This window comes from Pristis pectinata, chromosome 1, assembly GCF_009764475.1.
Source record: "Pristis pectinata isolate sPriPec2 chromosome 1, sPriPec2.1.pri, whole genome shotgun sequence".
NCBI classification, from domain to species: domain Eukaryota; kingdom Metazoa; phylum Chordata; class Chondrichthyes; order Rhinopristiformes; family Pristidae; genus Pristis; species Pristis pectinata.
In genome coordinates, this window is record NC_067405.1 from 5273082 (window position 1) to 5291907 (window position 18826).

The 18826-nt window shown below is 45.6% G+C and overlaps 1 pseudogene; it reads left to right on the forward strand.

Annotated features, from left to right (window-relative positions):
- Nucleotides 1-319: 319 nt before the first annotated feature.
- LOC127569631 (tubulin alpha chain-like) overlaps nucleotides 320-18826 on the forward strand; it is a 47154-nt pseudogene continuing 28647 nt past the window's right edge.

The window sequence follows — 18826 nt, forward strand, 5'->3', positions numbered from 1 at the left end:
CAACATCGTGGGCCGAAGGGCCTGTACTGTGCTGTAATGTTCTAATGGAAACACCTTCTCCACCTGCACGCCATGGTATCTTGTTCAAACCAGAAGCTTTCTCTAACTCCAAGCTCCATTCCTGGATTGTCCATCTCCCTCCACAGATGCTGCTCGACCCGTTAGTTCCTCCAGCAGACTGTGTGTTGCTCCAGATTCCAGCGTCTGCAGTCTCCTGTGTCTCCTCTATTGGTGTTCCTCGCTCAGAGAGTGACTACAGCTCACCGCTGGTAGTGGCAAGGAATGGGTACCCGGTGAACATGGGCGGGGGAACTGAGGACTCCGCCTCTGTCTTTCTCTCTGGCGCCAGTCGCTGGGCTTAAAAGAGACGGGCGGAAGAGCAGTGCTCGGATCTCAGTGCTCACCCAGACGCGTCACTGGTTCTGAGAGTGAGACGGCAAAGCGAGGGCCACAATTCTACGCCTAAAACCCCGCAGGAGGTGACAGATCGATCCCAAACATGGTGAGTCGCGGGAACTTTACAACTATGTTTATTTTTCTGCTAAATTGCAATTTAAAAATTTCCTGCAAATAATTTAGATCAGGATGGTTTTTATTTTTTAAAAGATGTGGGGGGATGTTGTCATATGAAGGTTTGCAATATTCAGGTTAAACGGAGTTGGGTTGTGTGGTTAGGCGGGCGGGAAATAAGACTTTCAAAGATGTGTTGAAAATGCGGCTATTGATTTAAAGCAAAAAATTTAAAATTAATTAATAAAGAATGAATTATCCGCATGGGAAAAATCTTCGCAGTGGATATAAATGTGTCCTGTATAAGGCAGGGTGTGGGCGGACAGTAACAGGGATGGGACTGGGTGAAATTGACACGTAATCAACCTGAAATTGACAGTTGTTCAATCTGCCCTCGCGTTACGTAATTACACCTTCGCTTGCGGTACCTCGGCGGGGCGTTTAGCCCCCGGGAGGGGCGACTTGTTAGTCCTGCGGTAAACCTCTTATTTTCTTGGCGCAGTACATTCCCGGGACAGGAGGTGACCGATCTCCGCACCTGATCTCACCCCCCCCCCCCACCCTCCCAAAACAAAAATCATACTCAGTTAACCAGAATAAATCGAGGTCGTACGCGGAGCCTCCTGTCAACAGAGCCCGTTCGGGAAATAATCTGAGCTACGTAACCCGGGGTGACTGGAGGAGGGTCCCGTCCGCCTCCCCCTGCACCCCCCGGGTTCCGTTTCGGGCTGAATATTCACCCTTCCCGCGACTGGAAGGGTTCCTTTGGGGCGTTGCGTGCGGTGAGATGAGCTTTCTGCGGCTGTCGCAGTTTCTCCCGCACTAGGGTGACGTGCTCCGCCGCATAAGAGGAGATCTCAAGCCTCCCATGTGGTCTGGAGCTTGGAGGCACCCATCAAACCCGCGGGAAAATCGGGCCCTTCAGGAGAAGACTCCAACCCCCCACCAACACCAGGTTTTTTTCCTCAATAAAAAAAACCATTCGGGAGCAAAGCCCATCCCTAATTATCTTTGGGAAAATGGGATTGAGCCAACTCCTAGACCCACTGCAGTCCTTCTGGTGAAGGTGCTCCCTCAGTACTGTTGAGCAGCGATCTGGACCCAAGAATGTATTTAAGTCAGCATGTTGGAGTCATAGAAACATGGAAAACCTACAGCACAATTCAGGCCCTTCGGCCCACAAAGCTGTGCCGAATGTCCCTACCTTTGAAATTACTGGGTTTACCCATAGCTCCATGTACCTATCCAACAGTCTCTTAAAAGACCCTATCGTATCCGCCTCCACCACCATTGCCGTCAGCCCATTCCCCGCACTCACCACTCTCTGAGTAAAAAACACCCCTGACATCTCCTCTGTACCTACTCCCCAGCACCTTAAACCTGTGTCCTCTTGTGGCAACCATTTCAGCCCTGGGGAAAAGCCTCCGACTATCCACACGATCAATGCCTCTCATCATCTTATACACCTCTATCAGGTCCCCCCCTCATCCTCTGTCGCTCCAAGGAGAAAAGGCCAAGTTCACTCAACCTGTTCTCATAGACTCAGCACAGAAAGAGGCCCTTCAGCCCATCCAAGTTAGCCCTATCTGTCCATGTTTGGCCCATATCCTTCTAAACCTTTCCTATCCATGTACCTGTCCAAGTGCCTTTTAAGTGTTGTTAATGTACCTGCCTCACCCACTTCCTATGGTAGCTCATTCCACATACAGACCACCCTCTGGGAGAAAAAGTTGCCCCTCAGGTTCCTGTTACATCTCCTCCCTCTCACAAACCTATGTCCTCTAGTTATTGATTCTCCAACTCTGAGAAAAAGACTGTGCACGTTCAGCCTATCTATGCCCCCCCATGATTTTATACACCTCTGTAAGATCACCCCTCATTCTCCAACACTCCAATGAATCGTCCCAACCTGCTCAACCTCTCTCTATGACTCAAGTCCCTCGAGTCCCTGCAACATCCTCGTAAATGTGCTCTACACTCTTTCCAGCTTAATGGCATCTTTCCTAGAGCAGGGTGACCAAAACTGAACACAATACTCCAAATGCAGCCTCATCAATGTCTTGTATAATTGCTGTATAACATCCCAACTTCTATACTCAATTCCCTGACTGATGAAGGCCAGCCTGCCAAAAGCCTTCTTCACCACCCTGTCTACCTGCGACGTCACTCTCAGGGAAAGTGTTGCTTGACCTTGCCAGGAATCTGCAGGTGGTGGTGTCTCCCTGCTCCTGCTGTCCTTGTCCTCTTTGGTGGGGGGTGTCAAAGGGGCTGTCGTAATAACCCAGGCTGGTGACTGCACCTTCTATGTGGCTGGTGGAGGCAGTGAATGTTTAGGCTGGTGGCAGGGGTGCCAAACTAGCTTTGCCCTGGGATAGTGTCGAGATTCTCATGTATTGTTGGAGCCACATGCCCTGGAGAATGGAGAGCTTTCAATCACACTCCTGACTTGTGCCTCGGAGATGATAGCAGATATGATAGTGGGGTTTAAGAGGCTATTAGATAGACACACGAACATGCAGGGGATGGAGGGATATGGATCATGTGCAGGCAGAAGAGATTTAGTTTAATTCGGCATGGTGTTGAGCACAGGCCATGGGCTGAAGGGCCTGTTCCTGTGCTGTACTGTTCTATGTTCTGTTATAGAAACGCTCTGGAGTGTCAGGAGCTGAGTGACTGCAGGATACCCAGACTCAGACCTGTCAAAGTCAAAGTCGAGTTTATTGTCATCTGCACAAGTACATGTGTACACAGGTGCAATGAAAAACTTACTTACAGCAGCATCACAGGCACATAACATCAGATAAGCAGCATTCACTTGAAAATCGTAAATTAACCATAAATTATACACAATTTTTACAAGAAAACACAATTAGAACAGTCCATTTTAGTGCAAAGTGGTCATTACTGTTGCTAAACTGTAATGGTCAGGGTTTTGCCGGTTGATTCAAGAATCAAATGGTTGTAGGAAAGTAGCTGTTCCTGAACCTGGTGGTGTGGGACTTCAGGCTTCTGTACCTCCTGCCCGATGGGAGCTGCGAGAAGATGGCATGGCCTGGGTGGTGGGGATCTTTGATGTTGCCTTCTTGAGGCAGCACCTCCTGTAGATACTACTGATGTTGGGGAGGGATGTGCCCGTGATGTATTGGGCTGAGTCCAATACTCTCTGCAGCTTCTTACATTCCGGTGCATTCGAATTGTTGTACCAGACCATGATGCAACCAGTCAGGACACTTTCATGGTTTGTCAATGCAGTAATTATTGGTATTGGTTTATTATTGTCACTTGTACCGAGGTACAGTGAAAGCTTGACTTAGAAACCGATCGTACAGGTCAATTCATTACACAGTGCAGTTACATTGAGTTAGTACACAGTGCATTGATGTAGTACAGGTAAAAAACAATAACAGTACAGAGTAAAGTGTCACAGCTATGTGGTGTTGATGGTGGGGAATACCTTTGAATGTCAAGGATGAGTGGTTGTCTTCTTGGTCAATGTCCAGCCCTTATGTGTAAGAGTGTTAACTTCCACTTATGAGCTCATAAATGTTGCCTGAAATCATAGAGTGGTACAGCACAGAAACAGGCCCTTCAGCCCATCACATCCATGCTGACCTTTTCATTGTCATTGGTTTATTAATGTCACATGTACCAAGGTACAGAGAAAAATTTGTCTTACATACCGTTCGTACAGATCAATTCATCACGTCAGTGCATTGAGGTAGTACAAGATAAAACAATCACAGAATGCAGAATAAAGTGTCACAGCTACAGAGAAAGTGCAGTGCAGGTAGACAATAAGGTGCAAGGCCATAACGAGGTAGATTGTGAGGTCAAGAGTCCATCTTATCGTACTAGGGGACCGTTCAATAGTCTTATAACAGTGGGATAGAAGCTGTCCTTGAGCTTGGTGGTTTGTGCTTTCAGGCTTTTTTATCTTCTGGTTGCCTCATTACAGAAAGGATGTATAAGCTTTAGAGGGTGCAGAGGAGATTTACCAGGATGCTGCCTGGATTGAAGAGCATGTCTTATGAGGATAGGTTGAGTGAGCTAGGGCTTTTCTCTTTGGCGAGGAGGACGAGAGGTGACCTGATAGAGGTGTACAAGATGATAAGAGGCATAGATCGAGTGGACAGTCAGAGACTTTTTCCCAGGGCGACAATGGCTAACATGAGGGGGCATAATTTTAAGGTGATTGGAGGAAGGTATAGGGGGGATGTCAGGGGTAAGTGTTTTACACAGGGAGTGGTGGGTGCGTGGAACGCACTGCCGGCAGAGGTTGTGAGGGAAGATACAATAGGGACATTTAAAAGACTCTTAGATAGACACATGAATGATAGAAAAATAGGGGGCTATGTGGGAGGGAAGGGTTAGACAGATCTTAGAGTAGGATAAAATGTCGGCACAACATTGTGGGCCGAAGAGCCTGTACTGTGCTGTAGTGTTGTATGTTCTATTGGTATTGGTACAGTGAAAAGCTTGTCTTACAAACTGATCATACAGGTCAATTCATTACACAGTGCAGTCACATTGAGTTAGTACAAAGTGCATTGATGTAGTACAGGTAAAAACAATAACAGTACAGAGTAAAGTGTCACAGCTACAGAGAAGGTGCAGTGCAATAAGGTGCAAGGTCACAACAAGGTAGATCGTGAGGTCATCGTCCATGTTCTGCCCAATGGGAGGGGGGGAGAAGAGCGAATGTCTGGGGTGGGTAGGGACTTTGATTATGTTGTCTGTTTTACCGAGACAGTGAGAAGTATAGACAGTCAACACTCATCCCATTTGTACCCATTAGGCCTGTATCCTTCTCTACCCTGCCTATTTACAGTAAGTACCTCTTAAACATCATGATTGTATCTGATTCCAACACTTCCTCTGGCAGTGAGTTCCTCATATCAACCACTCTTGTGTGTGTTTAAAAAAAAACACCTTAGATTCTCTTTAAAACTTTTCCCTCTCACTTTAAACTGATGCCCTCTTGTTTTATGGCACCCCTACCACAGCAAAAAAAAGATTCTGACTACTTACTCCAACTATGCTTCTCATAATCTTGTATACTTCCATCAGGTTACCCTCAGCCTTCCTCTGCTCCAGGGGAAACAAGTCCAGCCTATCCAAGCTCTCTCCATAACTGAAGTCCTCCAGTCCAGGCAACATCTTGGTGAATCTCCTCTGCACCCTCTCCAGTGCAACCACATCCTTCCTACAGTGTGGTGACCAGAACTGCACACAATAGACCAAGTGCGGCCTAACCGGTGCTTTGTGAAGTTGCAGTCATAGAGCAATACAGCATGGATACAGGCCCTTCGGCCCAACCAGTCCATGCCGACCACAGTGCCCACCCAGCTAGTCTCAATTTCCTGCGTTCGGCCCATATCCCTCCAAGCCCCGCCCCTCCAAGTACCTATCCAAGTGCTTCCTAAATCATACAATTGTATCTTACTCACCCACTTCCTCTGGCAGCTCGTTCCATATACACACCACCTTCTGCGTGAAAAAATTGCCCCTCAGGTCCCTTTTAAATCTTTCTCCCCTTACCTTGAACCTATGCCCCGTAGTTCTGGGACTACCCTACCCTGGGGAAAAGTGTTCCAACTCGTGTATTCCCTGCCTCAATCTATGAAGTTATTAACAAGTCTCCCTGTTAATAGGGAGGGTGGACACTGTGGGGCATTTAAATGTATATAGTGGCAAAGGTTTGTCAAGTTGTTCAGTGGATTTGAATATATTTAGTTACTTCTGTAGAGTTTGGATTAGGACTTAACATTATTAAGAGTCATTCTGTGCTGATTGTAGAACTGTGTAAAAGTGTACCAGGCTGACCAACAAACAAAATAACAGGAAAGAGCTTCTCGATATACAAGTGGGACAGAGGTAATGCTTGACTTTGTGTGCACTTTGACTGAAGCTGTGCTGGTGGCTTTTAGGAGCCAGTGATCGGCTCAGACCTAAAGTCCAACCCGACCTTAGTGTGGTCCTTATAATTAGTCCTATAGCCAACCGGACCATTGCTGTAGATTCAATAATCTGAAATATGCGATTCACATACGGTAATGGTAAGCAAGTGATCCGGTCCTGGATGAAGTGCAAGGGTAGCATGATACACCCGAATCCAATCGTTGGGGACCCCTTGGGCTCAGCTCTGGGCTGGACTCCATAGCGTAATATGGAGAGAGACTCGGAGCAATATCTTGGGACCAATATTACACAGCACCATTTCACACAAACCTGGGGTTTGCGTCCAGTAGGAAAATCCTTCATTGGTAGGGGTGTTGGGTATAAGAGTAAGGAAGTCGTGCTGCAGCTGTATAAAACTTTAGTCAGACCGCACTTGGAGTATTGTGTGCAGTTCTGGTCGCCCCATTATAGGAAGGATGTGGAGAGGGTGCAGAAGAGGTTCACCACAGTGCTGCCTGGATTAGAAGGTATGTGCTATAAGGAGAGGTTGGACAAACTAGGATTGTTTTCTCTGGAGCGTCGGAGGCTGAGGGGAGACCTGATAGAAGTTTTTAAAATTATGAGAGGTGTAGATTGTCTGTTCCCCAGGGTAGAAATGCCAAACACCAGAGGGATGCTTTTAAGGTTAGAGAGGGGAAGTTTAAAGGTGACATGAGGGGCAAGTTTGTTACGCAGAGGGTGGTCGGTGCCTGGAATGGGTTACCAGGGCTAGTAGTGGAAGCAGGCAGTTTGATGCAGTTTAAGAGGCTATTAGATCGACACATGAATATGAAGGGAATGGAGGGATGTGGATGATACACAGGAGGAGGACATTTAGTGTAAATTGGCATCAAGATTGGCACAACATCGTGGGCCGAATAGCCTGTCCAGTGCTGTACTGTTCCATGTTCTCTGAAGAGCATCACAGAAGCTAAACTTGTCACGTAGAGGAGGTCTGCTGGGCTTGTTTTCATTTACAGAAAGAATCCATTCGGCCCATTGCACCTGTAAAAGTTTTGGTTTCCTTATTTAAGAGGTTTGGTTTATTATTAATGTCACATGTACTGAGATACAGTGAAAAACTTTTGATTGCTTGCCATCCAGACAGATCATTCTACGCACAAGTACATTGAGGCAGTAAAAAGAAAGTAGAATGCAGAATATAGTGTGCGGTTACAGAGAAAGTGCAGTGCAGGCAGACAAGTGCAGGAGCCACGAAGAGGTAGAGTGGGAGATCAAGCATTCATCTTTAGCGTGTGAGAGGTCTGATCAAGAGTTGAAAAGCTCCCTCTGCCTTGCAGGTAGTGCAGTGAAGGTTCACTAGGGTCATTCCTTGGTTGGAGTATGAAAAGGTTGAGTGACAAGGAAACGTTGAGCAGTTTAACTTTCCAAACTTTAAAAGTATTCATAGCTGTTCCATGTTAATTGTGGTCGCTACACTTCAGTAGGTACATCTTTGACTGTACAATACTTGGGACATCCTGAGGACATGAAAACGTAAGCTTTTCCTTTCAGTAATAATTTCCCAACACATTTGTGTGCTTTTATAATTAAGATTAAATAAAATCTTGCATTTGTGGAATTAGAGTTTTATTGTCAGGCACATTGAGATACAGCGAAAAGCTTTTGTGTGCGTGCCATCCAGACAGATCATTCCATACGTCCAGGTAGTAAAAAGGAAAACGGAATGAAGGATATAGTGTTACAGTTACAGAGAAAGTGCAGGCAGAGAAAGAAAGTTCAAGGGCCACGACAAGGTAGATTGGGAGATCGAGTTCATCTTTTAACGTGTGAGAGGTCTGTTCAGGAGTCTGATAGCAGCGGGATAGAAGCTGTCCTTGAGCCTGGTGGTTCATGTTCTCAAGACTTTGTATCTTTAGCCCAATGGGAGGGGAGAGAAGCGAGAATGACCGGGGTGGGAGGGGTCCTTGATTATGCTGGCTGCTTTCCCGAGGCAGCGGGAAATCTAGACGTAGTCAGTGGAGGGAGGGTTGGTTTGCGTGGTGGACTGGGTTGTGTTCACAACTCTGCAATTTCTTGTGGTCTTGGGCAGAGCCTTTGCCATACCAAGCTGTGATGCATCTGGACAGAAGTTAGAAACTTATCAGATCATTCCGAAATATGAAGCATTTCATGGCCTAGAGTTCTCTTTGGGTGACACCACAATGTCACACCCACTTTACTCACGTCAGGTCTCTTGTGTCATTCTCTCAGCTGCAGTCTTTCTAACATCTTTCCTATAGGTTTTTTGCTAATTCTCCCATGATCTCATCTCTTATTAACTATATAAATGTAATTCTGACTGCCACTCCCATAACAGTACTGAAGAGGCACTGGACTGTTGGAAATGCTTGCAGTGAAATGTTAATCACAGTTCTATCTGCTGTCCTAAAGATCCTGTGGTAGTACTTCAAAGTGGAGCAGTGACACTTTCCCTTGTGTCCAATGTAATATTTATCCCTCAACTGGAATGCCTGGGTAACTCGTTGCTGTTTATGGGAGCTTGTTGTTGCAAATGGACGCCAAACAGTGCCTATACTTTGAAAATCAAAAACCTGCAGATGCTAGAAATTTGAAATATAAACATAAAATGCAGGAAACACTCAGCAGGTCAGGCAGCATCTGTGGAAAGAATGGAGATGCAAGAGACTAAAGATGCTGGAATCTGGAGCCACGCACAATCTGCTGGAGGAACTCAGCGGGTCGGGCAGCATCTGTGGAGGGGAAAGGAATTGCTGACGTTTTGGGTCGAGATCCTGCACCAGTCCTGATGCACGGTCGTGACCCGAAACGCTGACAATTCCTTTCCCCTCCACAGATGCTGCCCGACCCGCTGAGTTCCTCCAGCAGATTGTTTTGTTGCTCTGTGGAAGGAAAAACTGATTTAACATTTAGGGTTGAAGACTCTTCCTCAGAACTGGAAAAGGGAGAATATAAGTTGGTGGGGGAGAGATGTACAGGACAAAGGAATCGTCTCTGATGGGAGAGGACAGGGTTGTCGTGGGGATAAGCTGTTGAGAATGTGATCAGGCTGACAGGTTGATGAGGGGACTTGGAGAGTGAACATGAACAAGGAACATTCAGAGCTGTGAAATGAGGGCAGTTAGAGGGAACACGGACATAAAAAGAAACAGTCATATGAGAATGACCAAATAATGTGATATTTGGTGGTAGTTGACGGATAAATAGTGGGCGAGACTCTCCAGCTCTGCTTCCAAGGAAGCACATGCACTCTTTAGCACCCAGCTGTGAGAGCAGGCAGATATCAATTTAATATCTCTCTCAAAAGAAAGGAATTACCAATGGACTCCTTGGAGACATAAAACAGAAGTGCTTTTAAAAGATGATGATTACAGAATTGCTACAGCAAGGAAGAGGCCGTTTGGCCCTTCGAGTCTGTATGTTGGAGAAACATGGACATAAAAGCTGCAAAATCCAGGGCTGTGGGACGTGCCGAGCAGATCAGGTTGTGCTGGTGGAGAGAGAGAATAGCCAATATCACAAGAGAATGGCCTACAGCATGATTGTCCCGTTGTGAATTAAACAGAGAGAATGAATTACTGAGTTGTCCAGAATCAGAATCAGATTTATTATCGCGGACTTAAACGACATGAAATGTGTTGTTTTGCAGCAGCAGTACAGTGCAAAGGCATAAAATTACTATAATTTACAAAAATAAATAAGTAGTGCAAGAAGAAGGGACAACGAGGTAGTGTTCATGGGTTCATGGACCATTCCGAAATCTGATAGCGGAGGGGAAGAAGCTGTTCCTGAATCGTTGAGTGTGGGTCTTCAGGCTCCTGTACCTCCTCCCCGATGGTAGTAACATAAAGAGGGCATGTCCCAGACGGTGAGGGTGCTCAGTGATGGATGCCACCTTCTTGAGGTGCTGCCTCTTTAACATGCCCTTGATGGCGGGGAGGGTTGTGCCCGTGATGGAGCTGGCTGAGTCTACAACCCTCTGCAGCCTCTTGCGATCCTGTGCATTGGAACCTCCGTACTGTGTTGCAACCAGTTGAATTCAATATTGAGTCTGGAAGGCTTTAACATGCCCAGACTGAAGAGGAGAAGCTGTTCCTCAAGCTTGAAATGGGCCTCGTTTTAACTGTGCAAGAGGCCACACACAGGTAACTTGGAGTGGGATAGAGTATTAAAGTGATAGGTAACAGCAAGCTCGGCGTTCCCTTTGGGGAGTCAACATAGGTGGTCTGTGTGACTTACAACGTGCACCCTTTTGGGTAACCTTCCTTTATTTGTTCACGGAGTCTGGGCTTCACTGGGAATACCAGTATTTATTATCCATAACTAATTGCTTTGAATTGAGGAAGCATTTAAGATCCAACCACACTGGCGGGTCTGGAGTCAGTGTAGGTCAGACTGGGTATAGACAGCATATTTCCTTGAGTGAAGGACATTAGTGAACCAGGTGGGTTTTGCAACAGTCCAATTGTTTTACGATCGCTAATAGCATAACTACCTTTATTGTTTCAGATTTATTTAATCACTTAAACTTAAATTCTCAGCTGTCACGTTTGATTCAAACTTGTGTCCCTGGATCAGTGCTCCAGGTCGCTGGTATTGGTATTGGTTTACTATTGTCACTTGTACCGAGGTACAGTGAAAAACTTGTCTTGCATTCCGATCGTACAGATCAATTCATTACACAGTGCAATTACACTGGGTTAGTACAGAGTGCATTGATGTAGTACAGGTAAAAACAATAACAGTACAGAGTAAAGTGTCACAGCTACAGAGAAAGTGCAGTGCAATAAGGTGCAAGGTCATAACAAGGTAGATCGTGAGGTCATAGTCCATCTCATTGTATAAGGGAACCGTTCACAGTGGGGTAGAAGCTGTCCTTAAGTCTGGTGGTACGTGCCCTCAGGCTCCTGTATCTTCTACCTGATGGAAGAGGAGAGAAGAGAGAATGACCTGGATGGGTGGGGTCTTTGATTATGCTGGCTGCTTCATCAAGACAGCGATAGGTAAAGACGGAGTCCAAGGAGGGGAGGCTGGCGTCCGTGATGCACTGGGCTGTGTCCACAACTCTGCAGTTTCTTGCGGTCCTGGGCAGAGCAGTTGCCATACCAAGCCATGATACATCCAGATAGGATGCTTTCTATGGTGCATTGGTAAAAGTTGGTGAGAATCAAAGGGGACAAACCGAATTTCTTTAGCCTCCTGAGGAAGCAGAGGCGCTGATGAGCTTTCTTGGTTGTGGCATCTACATGATTTGACCAGGACAGGCTGTTGGTGATGTTTAACGTAACTGTACCCGGGCACCTGCCCATTTCTAGTTGTCCTTGAGGATCTGCCCTTGAGAAGGTACTGGCAGTCCCTGTGGTGAAAACAATCCACAGTATTTAAACTTAAAAGAGTACAAGTCAAGTTTATGCAAAATATTCTAAGGGGTGTGTTACATTATTTTATACATTTGAATTTTGAGGTGTGAACTTGATAGACTTGATAGAACTTTATATAAATTAGGAGAGGCATAGATAAGGTAGGCAGTCAGAATCTTTTTCCCAGCGTAGAAATGTCATATGCTAGAGGACGTGCATTTAAGGTGACAGTGGGAAAATCTAAGGGAGGTGTGTGGGGGCAGGTTTTTTACACAGAGAGTGGTGGGTGCCTGGAATGTGCTGCCAGGGCTGGTGGTGGAGGCAGATACAATAGAGGTGTTTAAGAGGCTCTTAGATAGGCATGTGAATGTGGAGGGATATGGACAATGTGCAGACAGAAGGGTTAGGTGTCATTAGCTTAATTAGTTTGGCACAACATGGTGGGCTGAAGGGCCAGTTCCTATGTTCTATAACATCCAGGTGAACCTCCTCTGCACTGTCTTCAGTACATTCACCTCATCCAATAGTGTGGCAACCAAAACTGCACACAATTCTCCAAGTGGGCCTAAGCAGTGTTTTGTCAAGTTGCAACATAACGTCCCAACTCTTATATTCTATGCCCTGACATATGAAAGCAAGCACGCCGTACGCCTTCTTCACCACCCTATCCACCTGTGTTGCCACTTTCAGCCAACTATGGACTTGGACTCTGAGATCTCTCGAAGAACATTCCTTGGTGCCCTACCATTTGCTGCATACGTCCTACCCCTACTTGACTTCTGAAAATGCATCTTGGGATTAAATTCCATCTTCCAATGCTCCGCCCAACTTTCCATCTGATCTTTGTCCTGCTGTAGCCTGAGACAACCTTCCTCGCTATCCATTACGCCACCAATTTTCATGTCATCCACAAGCTCATGAATTATACTTCCTATATTCACGTCCAAGTTGCTCACATACATCACAAACAGCAAGGGTCCTAGCACTAGCCCCTGTGGTAGACCACGAGTCACAGACTTCCAATCAGAAAAACATCCTTCCATCACAACCCTCTGTCTCCTATCACCAGGACAATTTTGGAACCAATTAGCCAGTTCACCGTGGATCCCATGTCCCTTAACCTCTGGACCCACTAACCATGTGTGACCTTGTCAAGAGTCTTACTGAAGTCCATGTAGGCAACATCTACCAACCTGCCTTCATCTCCATTGTAATGCCTTCAAAAAGGTCAATCAAATCAGTGAGACAGGACTTCCCCCACACAAAGCCATGCTGACTATCTATCATCAGTCCTTGCCAAATATGCATAAATCCTGTCCATTGGAATTTTCTCCAGTAATTTCCCTACTACTGATGTAAGGCTCATCAGCCTGTAGTTAAATGGCTTATCCCTGACACTCTTCTTATATAAAGGAACAACATTAGTTATCCTTCAGTCCTCTAGTACCTCGCCTGCGGCTAACAAAAATGCAAAAATCTCTGTCAGGGCCCCAACAATCTCCTTCCTTGTTTCCCATAACATTCTGGGATAGATCCCATCTGGCCCTGGGAATTTATCCACTCTGATGCATTCCAAGACATCTGACACCTTCATCTGCTCAATACTGACATGCTCCAGAATATCAATGTCTCCCTCCCTGAACTCTCTATCCTCCACATCCTTCTCCTTGGTGAATACAGACGACAAGTATTAATTGAGGACCTTGCCTACATCCCCTGGATCCACACATGGATTACCCCTTTGGTCCCAAAAGGGCCCCATTCTTTCCCTGGTTATCCTCTTGCTCCAGAATGACTTAGGATTCTCCTTAATTGTACCCGCCAAGGATATTTCATGGTCTCTTTTTGCCTTCCCAATTACTCTCCTACACAGGAAATGCTGGAAACACTCAGCAGGTCAGGCTGCATCTGTGGGAAGAGAAACAGAGTTAATGCTTCAGGTTGAAGACCCTTCGTCAGAAGTGAGCTAGGGCTTTTCTTTGGAGAGAAGGAGGGTGAGAGGTGACTTGATAGAGGTGTACAAGATGATAAGAGGCATAGATCGAGTGGACAGTCAGAGACTTTTTCCCAGGACGAAAATGGCTAACATGAGGGGGCATAATTTTAAGGTGATGGGAGGAAGGTATAAGGGGGATGTCAGGGGTAAGATTTTACACAGAGAGTGGTGGGTGCGTGGAACACACTGCCTGCAGAGGTTGTGGGGGCAGATACATTAGGGACATTTAAGAAACTCTTAGATAGCCACATGAACGTTAAAGAAATGGAGGGCTATATGGGAGGGAAGGGTTAGATAGATCTTAGAGCAGGATAAAATGTCGGCACAACATCATGGGCCAAAGGGCCTGTAGTGTTCTACGTTCTATGTAGAACTCAGGAGAGAAAAGAAGCTCATTAAGTCACACCCTTGAGGGTCTTGCTTGGCAAACTTGCTGTGCAAGTCAAAACTGTACTATACCCTCTACTTGGCAACCCAGCCTTAATGATATCCTTTGTTGGTAGTAGTGTCCTCAGGGACATGTGAAAGGTGTTAGTTAAAGCAAACTTTTATTAATTGTGGAATAATATCTTGTAGTTCAGTTTTTCCTCTACCTTCCCAAACCTCAGCCATCCTGATCCTCTCCTGCCATAGGTGTTGCTCTTGTCAATGATCTAGTCTTTAGTGCTCTAGTTTGCCAGTTCACCATTCCACAATTGTGACCCTTCACATCCCTCTGTAGCCTTGTCCTGAATGTCTTGGTAGTCTCCATGCTATCCACCAACAACCCTGCCCCCTCTAATCAGCATCCTTTGACACCACAACTTTCTGCTCACCCTCCACTATCTTTGTCTCTTCACTGATGGTGGGATCCTTGCTTGCTTTGGCCCATCTCTGTTTGAGGTCAACCTTGATATCTACCTTCTCTCTATAGTTGGGTCAGTAACTCAAGACATTAAGCAAGATATAAGGTTAAACATGTTGTCACGAACCAGCAACAAAAGAAACACACTGAGCATGATTCAGTGTTAAAAACTATTTTATTAATCACTACTTGTGATAATACATAAAATAAAAGTAAAAATGTTAGTATGTTAGAATTCAAAAATGTTAAACCTCGAACGTTAACCCCAAAACTAAACTCTTCGTGTGTGTGTGTGTGTGGCAAAGTCCAAAACTCCCAGTTCCGGAATGGTTCTTAAAGTTCAGTTCCGCAAGCCATAAGGTGAAACATGAGCAAGGGCTTCTTCAACAACCATCGTTGTCTGAAGATAAGACGTAGACGTAGAGAAACATAGAGAGAGTAAATATGAAATCCAAATGTTCCACGATGGAACCCAAACGACACTCCAGTGTTTACTCGGTAGTGACTTCCTCACCCCGAAAAGCATCCGAACCGTGGTCGTCCACACACAAATACCTGTTTCCTTCTACAGGTCAGCAACAAAGTGAACTCCACCGGATTACTTCCAACTTCCATACATGGATTTCAGTGGCAAACACAGTTATTGTTTCTCATCCATCGATAGAGAAAACAAGCAGGCTGGTGTCTCTCTCCCTTCTCTCTCTCTCCTTCTTCTTCTGACTTCTTCAACAACGTCATTACGTCCTTTATCTTCTATTGACGTAAGCACGCCCCACACACACATACACACCCACTCTCTATCTTAAAGGGACTTTCACTGAGTCCGTAACAATGTATAAAATCATGAGGGGCATAGATAGGGTGAATGGACTCACAGGGTTGGGGAATCAAGAAGTAGAGGGCATAGGTTTAAGGTGAGAGGGGAAAGATTTAGTGGGAACTTGAGAGGCAACATTTTTACACAGAGGGTTGTAGGTATGTGGAACGAGCTGCCAGAGGAAGTGGTTGAGGCAGGTACAATAACAACATTTAAAAGACAGTTGGACAGGTACACGGGTTGGAAAGGTTGAGAAGGTTACGGGCCAAATGCTGGCAAATGGGACTAGCTTGGATGGGGCATCCTGGTCGGCATGGACCAGTTGGGCCAAAGGACCTGTTTCCGTGCTGTATGACTCTGTGAACTCTATAAGAAATCATCCAACTTGAAATCCGTTTCTCTCCCCACAGATGCTGCCTGACCTGCTGAGTGTTTCTGGTATTTTCTGCTTTTATTTTGAATTACCAATGTTTAAAACATAAAACATAGAAAAACTATAGCACAATTCAGGCCCTTTGGCCCACAAAGCTGTGCTGAACATGTCCCTACCCTAGAAATTACTAGGCTTACCCATAGCCCTCTAGTGTAACTATCTATAGTTGGGCATCTTTTAGTGAACACATATGGAACGTTTTCTGTATTAAAGTTAGTGGATAAATATTGGTTTTGGTTTATTATTGTCACTTGTACAGTGGTACAGTGAAAACCTTGTCTTGCACACCGTTCGTACAGATCAATTCATTACACAGTGCAGATACACTGAGTTGGTACAGAGTGCATTGAGGTAGTACAGGGTAAAATACAAGTTGCTGTTGGGTTAGTGTATTAATCTGCAGTAACAGGAGTACAAGATGGAGGGGACTTTTTTAGAATTTGCTCAAGTTTTACTTTTTATTTTCTAAAATTAAAAGCTTCTGGGCTGGTGAGGGAGGTTGTGAGGTGTTAAGGAATTCTTTGTGTGGGAACTGCTGCGTGGACCAGAAGGGTAAATTTGGTAAATTGGTTTATTATTGTCACATGTACCGAGGCACAGTGAAAAACTTTATTTTGCATGCTGTCCATACAGATCATTTCATCGCACGGTGCATCGAGGTAGTACAAGGGAAAACAGTAACAGAATGCAGAATAAAATGTTACAGTTATAGAGAAAGTGCAGGCAGACAATAAGGTGCAAGGCCATAACGAGGTAGAGTGAAGTCAAGAGTCCATCTTATCGTACTAGGGGACCATTTAATAGTCTTATAGCAGAGGGATAGAAGCTGTCCTTGAGCCCAGTGGTACGTGCTTTCAGACTTTTGTATCTTCTGCCCGATGGGAGAAGAGAGAATGACTGGGTGGGTGGGGTCTTTGATTATGCTGGCTGCTTTACTGAGGCAGCGAGAAGTGTAGACAGAGTCCATGGAGGGGAGGCTGGTTTCTGTGATGTGCTGAGCTGTGTCCAGGGGTCAGAGAATGGAGGGGTACAGACCACATGCAGGTAAATGTGAACAGTTTAAATTGGCATCCTGGTCAGCACAGACACTGTGGGCTGAAGGGCCTGTTCCTGTGCTGTGCTGTGCTGTTCTATAAGGACTTCCAAAACTTCATTGTTGGTTGATATCATGGCAGGAACTGTAACGTTCAGCGGGGCTGCCTTGTGGCAGGATTGCTCCTATTTCGGGAAATTGCCTAGAGCTGGGGAGGGGCAATGAGTCTTCATTATCTGCGGGGCTCCCTGATTGTGTGGTCCCTCCAGGAGATCTGTACATTGAAAGCCTCTTAACCCATAAACTCAGTGCTCTGCACTTGTTGCTCTGTGAGCTCTGCAGAAAATAGTATCACGGTACTGCAGCTGTTTCTGCCTTTCACACTTACTCATAGCCCCCAAGGTCATTACTCTTTCATCGCCACCTGTATTGATCTTTGCTTGAATGAATCTCCACTACTGTTTGCTTTTTGTTTAATAATGAATAATCCTAAGGTTGAAAGTTCCTTTATTCTAATTGGAGGAGAAAAGCACTTGCTGGACTAATAATGTTTTCTTTCCATCAGGATCTCGTGGAAGGTTTTTTTTTACATAAACTAAGTGGAATTGAACTTGCATTTGCATGGCGCCTTTCACAACTTGGATTGTTGCTGTTTCACGGGTGACAGAGAACGCGGTCCGAGGGGACAGAAGTGAGGAGGGGCAGGGGCTGTTATAACATTAACTATCGGCAGTACCACCTTCATTCTTGCACCGGATTGTTCTCTCAGTAACTCCAGGGTTGCCCACTCAAGCTGCAGCTTTCATGAGTGTTATTTTTGCAAACAGTCTGACTCATAGGAACTGGTTGGCATGGTTACCGTCGTGGGTAGAACACACAGTTTACACTTAATCCTATCCAGAATCTTCTTTTGCAATTTGTACAGGGTGGGGTGTGGTGCTGGAGAAGATGAATCTGGAGGAAATTGTCTCTTTCTCAACAGACTAGTATGCAGGTCCAGCAAGTAATCGGGATAGCTGATTGCCAGGGGATTTGAATGCAAAAGTAGGGAGATTACATTTCAGTTATATAGGGCACTGATGAGTCACATCTGAAGCACTGTATATGTGTCTCATTGAAGAAAGGGTTATTGCATTTGGAACAGTTCAGAGAAGATTTACTAGAATGATATCTGCCATTGATAATCGGCCCTTTGGCCCAACTCATTCATGCTGACCACGGTGCCCACCAAGCTAGTCCCATTTGCCCACATTTGGCCCACATCCCTCTAAACCCCTCCTATCCATGTACTTATCCAAATGTTGTTATTGTACCTGCCTCAACCACTTCTGACAGCTCGTTCCATCTACACGTCACCCTCTGAGTCCCTCCAGTCCCTTTTAAATCTTTCACCTCTCACCTTAAACCTATGCCCTCTAGTTTTTAGTTCCCCTTCCCTGGGAAAAAGACCATGTGCATTCACCCTACCTATGCCCTTCATAGTACCGTAAGATACAGGAGCAGAATTAGGCCATTCAGCTCATTGAGTCTGCTCCGCCATTCAATCATGACTGACTTTTTTTCAACCCCATTTTCCCGCCTCCTCCTCATAACCCTTAACCCCCTTTTTCAACCAGTTCTGAGGAAGGGTCTCCAACCTGAAACGTTGACTGCTTCTCTCTCCACGGATGCTGCCTGGCCTGCTGAGCATTTCCAGCATGTACCATTAGTTCAGATCGCTCTTCAATCTCCTCCTAAACCCAAGAAGATGTGATGGAACCCAGTCTGAAATTTTTGCAATGCCCACCCTGTACAAATTGCAACCCCTTGCAATGTCCAGAACTGAACACTTTGTCCTCCAGGAGAAGTCTGGCTCAAACGGTGTACCACTGACATACCACTTCCTCCCCTTTATATTCCGACCCCTTTCGGATA